General features: G+C 41.6%; 1 protein-coding gene across 4 annotated transcripts in view; it reads right to left on the bottom strand.

Moving 5' to 3' along the window:
* SPMAP2L (sperm microtubule associated protein 2 like) overlaps positions 1 to 16272 on the bottom strand; it is a 128079-nt gene that overhangs the window by 90223 nt on the left and 21584 nt on the right. The window contains exon 2 of one of the 4 annotated variants that reach the window (XM_056518041.1): positions 14692 to 14742. The exons of the other annotated variants lie outside the window; for them this stretch is intronic. The gene's annotated coding sequence lies outside the window, so the exon portion shown is untranslated. The remainder of the gene's footprint in view (positions 1 to 14691; positions 14743 to 16272) is intronic. 4 annotated transcript variants of the gene reach the window in all.

Below are 16272 nucleotides of genomic sequence, written 5' to 3'. Positions count from 1 at the left end.
TACCTGGGAATGCAGATCATTGAGAAACTCAGATTGGGCTGCAATGGTGTTTTGAAGCTGAGCAACATAAGACTGGGTTGAGTCATGGGCCTCCTCCAGAACCTCTACACTCTCCGAAACCTGCTGAAGGTCCTGAAGAAGTACAGAAATCTTTACCCGGCAGGCATCCTCTGTGATGAGAGCCCTAAAGGCATCTTTGGTAGGAATTTGGGAGAGTAACTGGCTCAGGTCAGGGGAGGCAGGGGTAGGGGCTGGAGCTCCAGAGAAGTCCAGATCAGAGTCCAAACCAGTCTCCAAAGAGGGGTGCTCAGGGGTCAGCAGCATGCTTGTTAGCCAACACAGTCCTTTGGGGTTTAGGAGGAGCACTCACAGGATAACAGAGAGCTCCAGAAGGGACACCCTGCAAGGAGTCAGAAGGTAAATGCGGTGCAGCTGTCCAGTCTGTAGGGGTAGCAGGAAGGGGTGCAGGAGAAACAGGTTGCGCACAGGCAGAGGGAGAAAACCTAGGTGGTGGGAGATCCCTTGCTAGAGAGGGAGAACTCCTCACAAGGTCTGCACAAGATGGCGGCCCACTCGCAGATGGCGGGAGAGCCTGTTTGGCCCTCTCAGTGAGTGGAGAGGGCAGCTGGGGTGAAGTTAGCACAGAAGGCAGCAGGGCAGGGGCCTCACTCACGAGGATCACCTCGCTGGCTGGAGGAGAGTCTGGGACTGGAGCGCAGGGCAGCAACACCACCAAGCCTGGGGCTGAGTAGGCGGGGAGCCCAGGGCTGAGTAGGAGGGCTGGCGGAGGTATTTGGTGATGCTCCCGGGAGGGAAGTGAGGTTCCAGGCCGGTGGGGGGATTCCTCCATCTGCGCCGGGCACTTTTCCTCATGGGTTGCAGGGCACTGGGAGCTTTTTTGCAAATTTTTCGACCACGAGGTACAGGAGCTCAAGCACTAGGCGGCCATCTTCGTCGGCAGTAAGTCCTTCCTAACAAGTAAAATTTAAACACATTGCACCAGCTGATTTTTTTATGCTTTTTAAAATCAATATAAAAAAAATTATCCCTTTTTGGAGGCAGATGCCTGCCGCTGTTCTTATAAAGGCAAGGTAAAATCAAGTGCTGAGACCAAGATAAAATTCAGGGTGTTTAATTACCCACAATGCAAAGCGTTTCGCGGGAGTTCCGCTTCTTCAGGCATGTAGGAGGGCAGTACAGACAAGGATTATATAGGGAGAATTCTTAATCCATTCAGGGAAAGGAATTAACCCCTTACATACTAATAATAATTTTTTATGTTTAAAAATACATGTGTATTTACATATAAATACAAAATCAATAAAAGAAACACATACATACATATAAAAAATATATATTAAATTAGAACATATATTAAATTGAAAAAATATGAATAGATGTAAATATAAATAAATTATATGAAAAAATTCATATAAAAATGTATTTTCTATATAAATGAAAGGTATCAATAAATTTATAAATTCATATCAAAATAATTATAAAATTTAATAATTACCATGCATTTTCCAGGGTTTCATTCAAACCATCTGGAAGTAAAGTGACAAGGGAAAAAATCCAAAAAGCCTCCCTATTATTTAATCTCTGCATACGGTTGGGTGTCTGTACTGGAATGGTTTCCAAAATAGTAAGTTTTATACTATCTATGCAGCTATTATGTTTAAGCTTCATATGTCGGGAAACACTATGGAGCATAAACCCGATTTTTATATTGGACCTGTGTTTATTCATACGTGAGCGCACGGTCTGAACCGTGCACCCCACGTATTGAAGCCCACAGGTACAAGAAAGGAGATAAACAGCAAAAGAGCTGTCACAGGTAAGATGGTCTTTAAAGAGTACCTGTCATCAACAAAAACTTTTAATATGTTGTTCATAATCATTAATGAAGAGATATTGTAATATATCTTCATAAAAAAATATTAATATTTATACCAGTTTTTTCATTTTATACTTTTGGCCACTAGGGGTCACTCTTCTATGCCTGGTCTGCAGGCAGCTTCCTATGCTTTTCATAGTAAGTGTACAGCTTTTAGGACTAATGCTGAAAGGGTTCTGGTCCTTCCACCGGAAGTTCAGTACTCTCAGCATTAGTCCTAAAAGCTGTACACTTACTATGAAAAGCTTAGGAAGCTGCCTGCAGACCAGGCATAGAAGAGTGACCCCTAGTGGCCAAAAGTCTAAAATGAAAAAACTGGTATAAATATTAATATTTTTTAATGAAGATATATTAAAATATCTCTTCATTAATGATTATGAACAACATATTAAAAGTTTTTGTTGATGACAGGTACTCTTTAACGAAAAAACTTTTTTTTAGTAATGTATGACATAAAAGAAAAAACTGGATCGCCCATCATCGCGCAACACATGCACCGGGTGCGATTGCAAGAAAATGCACCAGGGGAATTAGTTCGAATGGCTGCGATAGTCGGCGAAATAGTAGGCTTAAATCTACTAAGTGCTACAAGGTTTCTTAAATATGGGGACCTGCGAAAAGTTACACCAGGTTGTGGGGGAATAAATTCTTTTAAAATCGGATCGTCCATCAAAATAGACCAATGTTTTTTAAGAGCACTTTTGATATTAGACGCCGCACAATTGTAATCAGTGATAAAATTATATTTATAAGGATTAATGGCATTTATTGCATCGTCTGATCTTTTGGGGGATTTTATACTTACTAGCAATTCTTGTGATATCGATTTTACTTTATTAAAAGCATGGAAGAGAATTGATTTAGGGTAACCTTTATCTAAAAAGCGCTTGCGGAGGATATCAGATTGTCTCAAGAAATCATGATTTTTAGTACAGTTCTTCCGAACACGTAAATATTGTCCATAGGGGACATTTTTTATCCATTTTGGAAAATGGGAGCTGTTAAAATCTAGCAGACTGTTCACATCTACTTTTTTGAAAAAAGTTTCAGTGAAAATGTTATTATCTTTTTTTTTATGAGTAGATCCAAAAATTCTATTTTATTATCGGAATAATGCAGGGTAAAAGACAACCCCCAGTTATTCGAGTTTAAGTAAGTGACGAATTGTTCCGCTAAAAGTGAAGTGCCTGACCAAATTAAAATTAAATCATCGATGAAGCGCCTATAAAAAATAATATAGGGAGTGAAATTAGTGCATTGCGATATATACAGGGACTCGAATCGCCCCATGACTAAATTAGCATAACTAGGAGCGAAACGAATCCCCATCGCAAATCCCTTGGTCTGTCTAAAAATGGAATTGTCGAACTGAAATGCATTGTGTTCCAAAATAAATTCTATCGCTTCAATTAAAAAAGAACTCTGTGAGGGGTTAAATAAGGGATCACTATCGAATGTGTCATGGATAGCTTTTAAACCAATAAGTATAGAGATATTAGAGTACAGTGCACAAACATCCAAAGTTATAAAAGAAAAATGTGAGGGTAGCGTTAAAGAGTGCAATTCCCTAATAAGTTGTGTTGAATCCTTCAAATAGGAAGGTAGCTGCAGAACATAGGGTTGAAGAAACAAATCAATATAGAGAGACAGGTTACTAGTTAAAGAACCAACACCCGAAATAATGGGACGACCAGGGGGATTAGTGATAGACTTGTGAAGTTTAGGTAAAAATAAAAAATAGGTAGGGAACAATTCTTCACCGACAGAAATTATTTTTTTTTTTTATTGAGCAGGAATAAATCCAAAGCTTTTTTAATAAGTAAATTATACTCAAGTTGGTACTGTAGAGATGGATCAGTATCTAACACCTCATAATAATTTGTATCGGACAAGATATTATAGACCTCTTTGATATAATCATTTCTATTTAGGATGGCAATCCCTCCCCCTTTATCGTCCGGACGGACAATAATAGACGTTTTATACTGTAAACTTTTAATGGCACTACGTTCATCATGAGTAAGGTTATCCATATAACCAGTAAATTTAACTATCTCATGTAGTTTACATAAATCTTTTGAGACTAGAGAATAAAAGGTTTCAAGATGGGAACCTTTATGTTGAAGGGGATAGAATGTGGAATACGGTGTCACCTTTACATGTCTCACAAATGGAGCACTCTCAATATTCGCACTCATATTGGAGGGGGGTATATCTACATCTTTATTAATAACAAGGGAAGGTATGTCAACCTGGTTGTAAAGATGGCTAGGGTTATCAATAGGATTGTTGACTAATTCGTTATCACGTTTTTGTAATAAAGAAAAATGACGCCCAATCGTCAGTTTACGAATGAATCTATTTAAATCAAGAAATAGCTTAAAGTTATTTGGTAGGGCAGTTGGACAAAACGAAAGGCCCTTACTTAATAATTCTGTTTCATTCTGTTGTAATAAATAAGACGATAAATTGAAAAGTTTAATTCGAATTTGATAAATAATTATCTTCGACTAAATTTTGTTTTTTTTGGTGTGATGGTCTATTTTTTCGCTTGGTCCCTCCTCTAGACCCTCTGGGATGTTTTTTCTTTTTTTTTTGTGATAGTGTTGTGGGCTGGTAGAAAATACTGAGTGATGCAATTCATCAGTGGGCTTTTTAGTCCCAGTGTGGGAAGGGCAATGTTCACACACACAGGACAGGGATCTAAAAAACAGGTGGATTCCTCATGTGTAGAAACAATACTAGAAGGATTACTCATAGAAGTGTGGTTATCAAGGTCCACTTCATGGACAGTAATATTAGCTAAAAAAGTATCCTCATCTGATGAAATCGATGAGCAAAAATCATTCTGTAACTGAGAAACTCGTGGGGAGCATGCAAATTCAGGACCCAAGAAAGGAGATGCACTGTCTGAATGGTCACGTATCAAGGGTTCTAAAACAGTATGACTCACAATCGTAGAACGACCGTTGGGTAGATTTTTTATAGGCGCTTCATCGATGATTTAATTTTCATTTCGTCGGGCACTTCACTTTTAGCGGAACAATTCGTCACTTATTTAAACTCGAATAACTGGGGGTTGTCTTTTAAAAAATAATAAATAGATAATAAAAAAGATAATGATGATAACATTTTCACTGAAACTTTTTTCAAAAAAGTAGATGTGAACAGTCTGCTAAATTTTAACAGCTTCCATTTTTGAAAATGAATAAAAAATGTCCCCTGTGGACAATATTTACGTGTTCGGAAGAACTGTACTAATAATCATGATTTCTTGAGACAATCTGATATCCTCTGCAAGCGCTTTTTAGATAAAGGTTACCCTAAATCGATTCTCTCCCATGCTTTTAATAAAGTAAAATCGATATCACAAGAATCGCTAGTAAGTATAAAAACCCCCAAAAGATCAGGCGATGCAATAAATGCCATTAATCCTTATAAATATAATTTTATCACTGATTACAATTGTGCGGCATCTAATATCAAAAATGCTCTTAAAAAACATTGGTCTATTTTGATGGACGATCCGATTTTAAAAGAATTTATTCCCCCACAACCCGGTGTAACTTTTCGCAGGTCCCCAAATTTAAGAAACCTTGTAGCACCTAGTAGATTTAAGCCTACTATTTCGCCCACTATTGCAGCCATTCAAACTAATGCCCCTGGTGCTTTTCCTTGCAATGATGGGTGATCCAGTTTTTTCTTTCATGTCATACATTACTAAAAAAAGTTTTTTCATTAAAGACCATCTTACCTGTGTGACAGCTCTTTTGCTGTTTATCTCCTTTCTTGTACCTGTGGGCTTCAATACGTGTGGTGCACTGTTCAGACCGTGCGCTCACATTTGAATAAACACAGGTCCAATATAAAACGTCCTGGCGTTTTCCGGTCCCTGCCGCGTGCCGGGCAGAGATCGGAACCGGATGCATGCTGAAATGCTTCAGCAGGCATCCAGGGCAAACGCCGAGGGGGGCCATGTAGGCCCCCCATGTCGGCGATCGCCGCAAATCGCGAGGGAAATTGCCCTTGCGATCTGCACCGATACTGGGCTGATCGGGTCTCTGGGACCCGACCACCCGGTAATTTTGCATGATCCCGGTTGTCACAGACAGCCAGGACCATGCTGGAGTATAGGAGCGAGGTGGCAAGCCTGCCACCTCCTCCTATCCCCTGCGATCCGTCGGTTAGTTAAGTTTGTTAGGGCCTCAAATGCGCATGGCGCTCTCACTTTGGAGCCCTGTCGTATTTCAAAGCAACAGTTTAGGGTCACATATGGGGTATCGCCGTACTCGGGAGAAATTGCCTAACAAATTTTGGGGGGCTTTTTCTCCTTTAACCCCTTATGAAAAGGTGAAGTTGGGGTCTACACCAGCATTTTAGTGTAAAAAATATTTTTTTTTACACTAACATGCTGGTGTTGCCCTATACTTTTCATTTTGACAAGAGGTAAAAGGGAAAAAAGCCCCCCAAAATTTGTAATGCAATTTCTCCCGACTACGGAGATACCCCATATGTGGGCGCAAAGTGCTCTGGGGGCGCACAACAAGGCCCAGAAAGGAGAGTGCGCCATGTACATTTGAGGTGATTTGCACAGGGGTGGCTGATTGTTACAGCAGTTTTGACAAACGCAAAAAAAAAAAACCACATGTGACCCCCATTTCGGAAACTACACCCCTCACAGAATGTAATGACAGATCTTTGGAACAGTGGGCTGTGCAAATTAAAAATTTCGTACAGCCCACTGTTCCAAAGATCTGACAGACACCAGTGGGGGGTAAATGTTCACTGTACCCCTTGTTACGTTCCTCAAGGGGTCTAGTTTCCAAAATGGTATGCCATGTTGGGGTTATTTTGCTGTCCTGGCACCATAGGGGCTTCTTAAATGCAACATGCCCCCCGAGCAAAATTTGCTCTCAAAAAGCCAAATATGACTCCTTTTCTGAGCATTGCAGTTCGCCCGTAGTGCACTTCAGGTCAACTTATGGGGTACCTCCATCCTCAGAAGAGATGGGGTTACAAATTTTGGGGGATATTTTCTGCTATTAACCCTTGCAAAAATTAGAAATTTGGGGGGGAAACACATTTTAGTGAAAAAAAAATTTTTTTTTTACGTATGCAAAAGTCGTGAAACCCCTGTGGGGTATTAAGGCTCACTTTATTCCTTGTTACGTTCCTCAAGGGGTCTAGTTTCCAAAATGGTATGCCATGTGGGTATTTTTTGCTGTTCTGGCACCATAGGGGCTCCCTAAATGCAACATGCCCTCAAAAAACCATTTCAGAAAAACGTACTCTCCAAAATCCCCTTGTCGCTCCTTCCCTTCTGAGCCCTCTACTGTGCCCGCCGAACACTTTACATAGACATATGAGGTATGTGCTTACTCGAGAGAAATTGGGCTACAAATAGATGTATACATTTTCGCCTTTTACCCCTTGCAAAAATTCAAAAATTGGGTCTACAAGAACATGTGAGTGTAAAAAATGAAGATTGTGAATTTTCTCCTTCAATTTGCTGCTCTTCCTGTGAAACACCTAAAGGGTTAAAACACTTACTGAATTTCATTTTGAATACTTTGGGGGTGCAGTTTTTATAATGGGGTAATTTGTGGGGTATTTCTAAGATGAAGACCCTTCAAATCCACTTCAAACCTGAACTGGTCCCTGAAAAATTGTGAGTTTGGAAATTTTGTGAAAAATTGGAAAATTGCTGCTGAACTTTGAAGCCCTCTGGTGTCTTCCAAAAGTAAAAACACGTCAATTTTATGCAAACATAAAGTAGACATATTGTATATGTGAATTAAAAAACATTTTTTTTTGGAATATTCATTTTCCTTACAAGTAGAGAGCTTCAAAGTTAGAAAAAGATTGATAAATCAGAATGATAAGTAAAAGCATTCCAGAGTGATTAAAGTTTAAAGTGACAGTGGTCAGATGTGCAAAAAAATGGCCGGGTCCTATGGTGTAAAATGGCTGGGTCCTTAAGGGGTTAAACGTAATAGCTGCATAGATAGTATAAAACTTACTATTTTGGAAACCATTCCAGTACAGACACCCAACCGTATGCAGAGATTAAATAATAGGGAGGCTTTTTGGATTTTTTCCCTTGTCTTTTCCAGATGGTTTGAATGAAACCCTGGAAAATGCACGCTAATTATTAAATTTTATACTTATTTTGATATAAATTTATAAGTTTATTGATACCTTTCATTTATATAGAAAAAAAAATTTTATGTGAATTTTTTCATATAATTTATTTATATTTACATCTTTTCATATTTTTTCAATTTAATATATGTTCTAATTTAATATATATTTTTTATATGTATGTATGTGTTTCTTTTATTGATTTTGTATTTATGAGTACACTTTGTATTTTTAAACATCATTTTTTTTTTTTAGTATGTAACGGGTTTAATTCCTTTCCCTGAATGGGTTAAGAATTCTCCCTATATAATCCTTATCTGTACTGCCCTCCTACATGCCTGAAGAAGCGGAACTCCCGCAAAACGCGTTGCATTGTGGGTAATTAATCCCTTAAGGACTGAGCCCTTTTTCACCTTTTTTCAAATTTTTTGCAATTCTGACCACTGTCACTTTAAACATTAATAACTCTGGAATGCTTTTAGTTATCAATCTGATTCCGAGATTCTTTTTTCGTGACATATTCTACTTTAACATAGTGGTAAAATTTTGTGGTAACTTGCATCCTTTCTTGGTGAAAAATCCCAAAATTTGATGAAAAATTTGAAAATTTTGCATTTTTCTAACTTTGAAGCTCTCTGCTTGTAAGGAAAATGGATATTCCAAATAATTTTTTTTATTCACATATGCAATATGTCTACTTTATGTTTGCATCATAAAATTGACGAGTTTTTACTTTTGGAAGACACCAGAGGGCTTCAAAGTTCAGCAGCAATTTTCCAATTTTTCCAAATTTTGAAACTCGCTTTTTTTCAGGGACCAGTTCAGGTTTGAAGTGGATTTGAAGGGTCTTCATATTAGAAATACCCCATAAAAGACCCCATTATAAAAACTGCACCCCCAAAGTATTCAAAATGACATCAGTCAGCGTTTTAACCCTTTAGGTGTTTCACAGGAATAGCAGCAAAGTGAAGGAGAAAATTCACAATCTTCATTTTTTACACTCGCATGTTTTTGTAGACCCAATTTTTGAATTTTTGCAAGGGGTAAAAAGGAGAAAATTTTTACTTGTATTTGAAACCCAATTTTTCTCGAGTAAGGACATACCTCATATGTCTATGTTAATTGTTCGGCGGGCGCAGTAGAGGGCTCAGAAGGGAAGGAGCGACAAATGGTTTTTGGGGGGAATGTCACATTTAGGAAGCCCCTATGGTGCCAGAACAGCAAAAAAAAACACATGGCATACCATTTTGGAAACTAGACCCCTCGGGGAACATAACAAGGGGTAAAGTAAACCTTAATACCCCACAGGTGATTCACGACTTTTGCATATGTAAAAAAAAATAATAATAATTTTCCCTAAAATGCTTGGTTTCCCAAAAGTTTTACATTTTTAAAAAGGGTAATAGCAGAAAATACCCCCCAAAATTTGAAGCCCAATTTCTCCCGATTCAGAAAACACCCCATATGGGGGTGAAAAGTGCTCTGCTGGCGCACTACAGGTCTCAGAAGAGAAGGAGTCACATTTGGCTTTTTTGAAGGAAATTTTGCTCTGGGGGCATGCCGCATTTAGGAAGCCCCTATGGTGCCAGGACAGCAAAAAAACCCACATGGCATACCATTTTGGAAACTAGACCCCTTGGGGAATGTAACAAGCGGTAAAGTGATCCTTAATACCCCACAGGGGTTTCACAACTTTTGCATATGTAAAAAAAATAATAATAATAATTTACCTAAAATGCTTGGTTTCCCAAAAAATTTACATTTTTACAAAGGGTTAAAGCAGAAAATACCCCCCAAAATTTGAAGCCCAATTTCTCCCGATACAGAAAACACCCCATATGGGGGTGAAAAGTGCTCTGCTGGTGCACTACAGGTCTCAGAAGAGAAGGAGTCACATTTGGCTTTTTGAAAGCAAATTTTGCTCTGGGGGCATGCCGCATTTAGGAAGCCCCTATGGTGCCCGAACAGCAAAAAAAAAAACAAAAAAAAAAAAACACATGGCATACCATTTTGGAAACTAGACCCCTCGGGGAACGTAACAAGGGGTTAAGTGAACCTTAATACCCCACAGGTGTTTCACGACTTTTGCATATGTAAAAAAAAATCTTTTTTTTTTTACCTAAAATGCCTCTTTTCCCAAAAATTTTAAATTTTTAAAAAGGGTAAAAGCAGAAAATACCCCCCAAAATTTGTAACACAATTTCTCCCGAGTACGGCGATACCCCATATGTGGCCCTAAACTGTTGCCTTGAAATACGACAGGGCTCCAAAGTGAGAGCGCCATGCGCATTTGAGGCCTAAATTAGGGACTTGCATAGGGGTGGACATAGGGGTATTCTACGCCAGTGATTCCCAAACAGGGTGCCTCCAGCTGTTGTAAAACTCCCAGCATGCCTAGACAGTCAGTGGCTATCTGGCAATTCTGGGAGTAGTTGTTTTGCAACAGCTGGAGGCTCCGTTTTGGAAACAGTGGCATACCAGACGTTTTTCGTTTTTATTGGGGAGGGGGGCTGTGTAGGGGTATGTGTATATGTAGTGTTTTTTACTTTTTATTTTATTGTGTGTTAGTGTAGTGTAGTGTTTTTAGGGTACAGTCGCACGGGCGGGGGTTCACAGTAGTTTCTCGCTGGCAGTTTAAGCTGCGGCTGGGAATTGTAGTTTTGCAACCGGTGGAGGCTCCGTTTTGGAAACAGTGGCGTACCAGATGTTTTTCATTTTTATTGGGGAGGGGGGTTGTATAGAGGTATGTGTATACGTAGTGTTTTTTACTTTTATTGTGTATTAGTGTAGTGTTTTTAGGGTACAGTCGCATGGGCGGGGGGTTCACAGTAGTTTCTCGCTGGCAGTTTGAGCTGCGGCAGAAAATTTGCCGCAGCTCAAACTTGCAGCCGGATACTTACTGTAATCCTCCGCCCATGTGAGTGTACCCTGTACGTTCACATTGGGGGGGGGGTGGGGGAAGAAACATCCAGCTGTTGCAAAACTACAACTACCAGCATGTACGGTCTATCAGTGCATGCTGGGAGTTGTAGTTTTGCAACAGCTGGAGGCATACTACTTTGGCTGGGGATGCTGGGGACTGTAGTTATGCAACAGCTGGAGACACACTGGTTTGCTACTTAACTCAGTGTGCCTTCAGCTGTTGCAAAACTACAACTCCCAGCAGTCACCGACAGCCAACGGGAATGCTGGGAGTTGTAGTTATGCAACCAGCAGATGCACTACTACAACTCCCAGCATGCACTTTAGCTGTTTGTGCTAGCTGGGAGTTGTAGTTACACAACAGCTGAAGGTACACTTTTCCATAGAAAAAATGTGCCTCCAGCTGTTGCAAAATTACAAGTCCCAGCATGCCCATAAGGGCATGCTGGGAGTTGTGGTGGTCTGCCTCCTGCTGTTGCATAGCTACAGCTCCCAGCATGCCCTTTTTGCATGCTGGGAGCTGTTGCTAAGCAACAGCAGGAGGCTGTCACTCACCTCCAACGATCCTCGCCGCACAGGTCAGTCCCTCGTCGTCGCCGCCGCGGCCGTCGCTCCTGGGGCCCCGATCCCAACATTGACGCCGGGGATCGGGGTCCCCAGCACCTGGGGTGCACGTCCTGCACCCGATCACATCCTCCGGAAGAGGGGCAGAGCGGGTTGCGGGAGTGACACCCGCAGCAGGGGCCCTGATTGGTCGGCCGGGAAACCGGCCGACGAATCAGGGCGATCGTGAGGTGGCACCAGTGCCACCTCACCCCTGCAGGCTCTGGCTGTTCGGGGCCGTCGGAGACGGCCCCGAACAGCCTGTAATTCCGGGTCACTGGAGACCCGATTGACCCGAAATCTGCCGCAGATCGCTGGACTGAATTGTCCAGCGATCTGCGGCCATCGCCGACATGGGGGGGCATAATGACCCCCCTGGGCGATATGCCCCGATGCCTGCTGAACGATTTCAGCAGGCATCGGGCACCGGCTCCCCTCCAGCTAGCGGCGGGGGGCCGGGATTTGACAGGACATACTCAAACGTCCTGAGTCCTTAAGGACTCGGAAAAGGGGCCGTTTGAGTACGTCCTGCGTCCTTAAGGGGTTAAACACCCTGAATTTTATCTTGGTCTCAGCGCTTGATTTTACCTTGCTTTTAATTGGAGGAGAATTGTATCTATTGTTGAGCATTGAAGCTTGGAGCGGCTGCAGAGACCTTTGGTTTTATCCCCTTTCATCACGTCTATCCATTGTTGTACTTGGATTGAGTACAACTACATCTGGTAAGCACAGCTCACATTGTGCGGTTATGCCCTTTATCAGCAATAATACACTACGGAGCGCATCCTTCTGTTTTTTTGTCTTTGCTGTTCATATAAACACAGAGGTATCGAACAAAGCAATAGGGGATATTTATCAAAGCTTGTGCAGAAGAAAAGTTGACCAGTTGCCCATAGCAACCAATCAGACTACTTCTTTAGAGAGGCCTTTTTAAAAATGAAAGATGTGATCTGATTGGTTGCTATGGGCAACTGGTCAAATTTTCCTCAGCACAGCTTTTGATAAATTTCCACTACTAGCTTTTCCAAGCATTCCAAAAATGATCCCTTTTTGGAAGAAGCAATAGGTTTTTGTTCCTGGAAAGTGAAGAAGCAATGGCTTTTCACAAGCTGTGAAAAATAATTTCCATTTTGGGACATAGCAACAGTGCTGGAATCCTAGAGAGTGCACAAAAGTTATGCAAAACCCTCTATGTATGGCTTTTACACAATTGGTGTAAAACAAAAACAACTGGCACACAACTTTCATTTAAAATATATTTTGCACTTGCAGAGCAGATACAGAACACTCTCTACTGCTTTACTATAATTATTACATATGTGTGGTCCTGCCCCTATCTGTGTTGGTCACTGCTTAGTGTCCTTCACAGAGATCTTCACCTAACACCAGCTGTCTCTAAAATGGCAGTTAAAGCTATGTGCATGAGCTTTTAAAGGGGTACTCTGGCTGCAAGACATATTATCCCCTATCCAAAGTCCACGGCGAAATGGAAAAAAAATTCATTGTGCAACAAAATTGAAGAAAAAATGTCATTTTGTAACTTTAGGGGGCTTTCGTTTCTAAGCAGTGCCGCTTTGGGTAAAAAGTACACCTTCTCTTTATTCTGTAGGTCCATATGGTAAAATGATACCCTACTTATATAGGTTGAATATTGTCGTTTTTAGCGGTACCATTTTTTTATTGATCGTACTTTTTGATCGCTTTTTATTCATTTTTTCATGATATAAAAAGTGACCAAAAATATGCTATTTTGGACTTTGGAATTTTTTTGCGCGATTTAATTAACAATATATTTTTATAGTTCGGACATTTCCGCACCCGGCGATACCACATATGTTTATTTAAATTTTTATTTACACAGTTTTTTTTTTATGGAAAAAAGGGGGTGTTTCAAACTTTTAATAGGGAAGGGGTTAAATTACCTTTGTTAACTTTTTTATCCACTTTTTTTTGCAGTGCTATAGCTCCCATAGGGACCTATAGAACTGCACACACTGATCTCTTATGCTGATCCCTGCAAAGCCATAGCTTTGCATGGATCAGCGAGATAGGGGCTCGATTGCACAAGCCTGTAGCTCAGGCTTGGAGAAATCAAACCCAGATCGGACGCGACAGAGACAGGTAAGGGGACCTCCGCTCGCGTCCTAGCTGATCAGGATATCGCAATTTTATCGCAATGTACCGATCAGCCCAACTGAGCTGCCGGGAAGCATTTACTTTCACTTTCAGACGCGGCGTTCAACTTTGATTGGCGCGTCTGAAGGGTTAATAGCACTTATCGTTGTGCCGGGGGTTGTGGGGGGGTGAAAACTCACAGATGCACTTTAAAGGGGTACTCTGTCCCTAGATATCTTATCCCCTATCTAAAGTATAGGGCATAAGATATCAGATCGCAGGGTTCCCGCCGCAAACTTTGCTCCGTGCCTGATGACGGTTGATACAGGGACTGGAGTATCGTGATGTCACGGCCCTGCCCCCTCATGACATCATGGCCCGCCCCCTCAACACAAGCCTATGGGAGTGGGAATTGCCTTGAGGGGGCGGGGCCGTGACATCACGATACTCTGGCCTCTGTATCGCCCAACATCAGACACGGAATGAAGTTTGCTCCGTGCAGCAGATGACAGGGGGTGCTGCAGGAGAGATTGCGGGGGTTCCCAGTGGCAGGACCACCACGATCTTTGGATAGGGGATAAGATGTCTAGGGGCGGAGTACCCCTTTAAGCATTTTTCTCCATTTTACATGTTTCTTTTATTTTCATACACTATTGATTTATGCAAAGTATGTTGAAATGACAGGGATGATTTGTATCCTCATCTTACTATCTTGCTAATACTATTGAAACATTAAAAGTAGGTTTATTTTGTTTTGTTACAGGGACATGTTAAGTAAATTGTAGATTTAATTGCAAATACAAGGATAACTTGGCTAAGGTTTTCTAGGGTAGCATTTGTCTTCTTGTGGATATTGATAATTGTTTTTTTTTGTTTTTGTTTTTTTTCTTTGCTAGCAGCAAAATGAAAGATAGATGTAGCACATCAAGGCATGGCTGAATGTTCCAGTGCAAGCATAAAAGGTTGTCCTTTGAAGCTGCTGGAAGCCTGAAAAAAGCAACTGACCTACTAACCTCTGGAGAGCTTGTTTTTCTATGTCACTGGTTTCCCTTCTCTCTTGTGTGCTGGGCAGTAAAGAAAATGTTCGGTTAAAAAGATAAATTAATCAACTCTTAGAAATTGGGTTGTATCAAGTGAAAAATATTAACCTTGGTCTCCTACATAAAGCTAAGGGTCAACTTTGATAAGGCTTTACTTTCAAAGTAGGGAATTGCATTTACAGTAACTCTATAATATGTGGCTATTAGGGCTGATTGTACCTAAAGCTACAGTAGGTCTGTGCCTATAGATATCTCCAGAGAAAAGACATCAGCTTGGAAGCATCCCTTTATGAATTCTCAGAATAATTAGGCAGATTTACTATTTATTATTTAGACAGCTTAAAGTGTACCTGTTAGATCTGGTTAGTGTCTTAGTAGGTATGGAGACCCCCTAGTGGTGTTTTTTTCAGGAGCCATTTTCTTTATTAAATATAAAAAAATAAAAATAAACAACCATATTACAAAAGGTCTTTAACCTTTTGGGTATGCAGGGCGTATGCATACGCCCTGCATCCCCGATCCTTAAGGACTCAGGGTGTACCTGTACGCCCTGGTCCCGTTTACTGGGTTTAAACTGTTCCGTTCTCACCAGCAGAGAACAGGTTAAACCCGGTGTGTCCCGGTTGCTACGGGCAGCCAGGACCCTGCGTCGTTGCTATGCGCTGCGAGACGCAATGACGTCACTCGTCATTGCGCCGCGCATTGCAGTGCATAGCAACGATGCAGGGGACGCACACCAGAGGCCTGAAGCAGCAGGGACCCGACCCCGGCAACAGGTAATTATACAACTGGGGATGGAGGAGGCAACGGGGCAGCGGCGCCGGCAATGGGTGCCGCTGCCCCTTCTCTCCCCCTGTCTGTCGGCGTCGCTGCTCCATTGCCGGTGCCGCTGCCCCGTTGCCTCCCACATCCCCGGTTGTATAATTACCTGTTGCCAGGGTCGGGTCCGCGCTGCTTCAGGCTGCCGGTGTGCGTCCCCTGCATCGTTGCTATGCACTGCATTGCGCGGCGCAATGACGAGTGAGGCAATGGGGCAGCGGCACCGATAGCCAGGGGGAGAGAACGGGCAGCAGCACCGATAGCCAGGGGGAGAGAACGGGCAGCCGCACCAATAGCCAGGGGGAGAGAAGGGTCGACAGCAGGGCTCAAGACCCCAGGACAGGCAGGGGCAGAGAAGCTGGCAGCGATGGCAGGTCTCTGCACCTGCAAAGCCGCTGCAGTTCATTGATTTAAAGCGCCCCCTTTAAATCATTGAACTGCTGCGGCTTTTTGGCATATAACACGCAGATAGACTTTAGGCTAAAAATTTTAGCCTAAAAAGTGCGTGTTATACGCCGATAAATACGGTACTTCTAAAAAAAAATCATAACTACAGGAAAATGTATATGTTTAAAATAGTCATATTACCCCTGTAACTTTTTATTTTTCCACGTACGGGCCGGTATGAGGGCTAATTTTTTGCGCCATGGTTTGAAGTTTTTATCGGTACCATTTTTATATTGTGAGAAGAAAATTCGTCCAGCACTCAGGGAACGTTATCTTTATTAAGGTGGC

Source organism: Hyla sarda, chromosome 1, assembly GCF_029499605.1.
Source record: "Hyla sarda isolate aHylSar1 chromosome 1, aHylSar1.hap1, whole genome shotgun sequence".
In the NCBI taxonomy this organism is placed as follows: domain Eukaryota; kingdom Metazoa; phylum Chordata; class Amphibia; order Anura; family Hylidae; genus Hyla; species Hyla sarda.
Note: the sequence above shows the minus strand (reverse complement) of the source record. Positions and strands in the feature narration are given on the sequence as shown.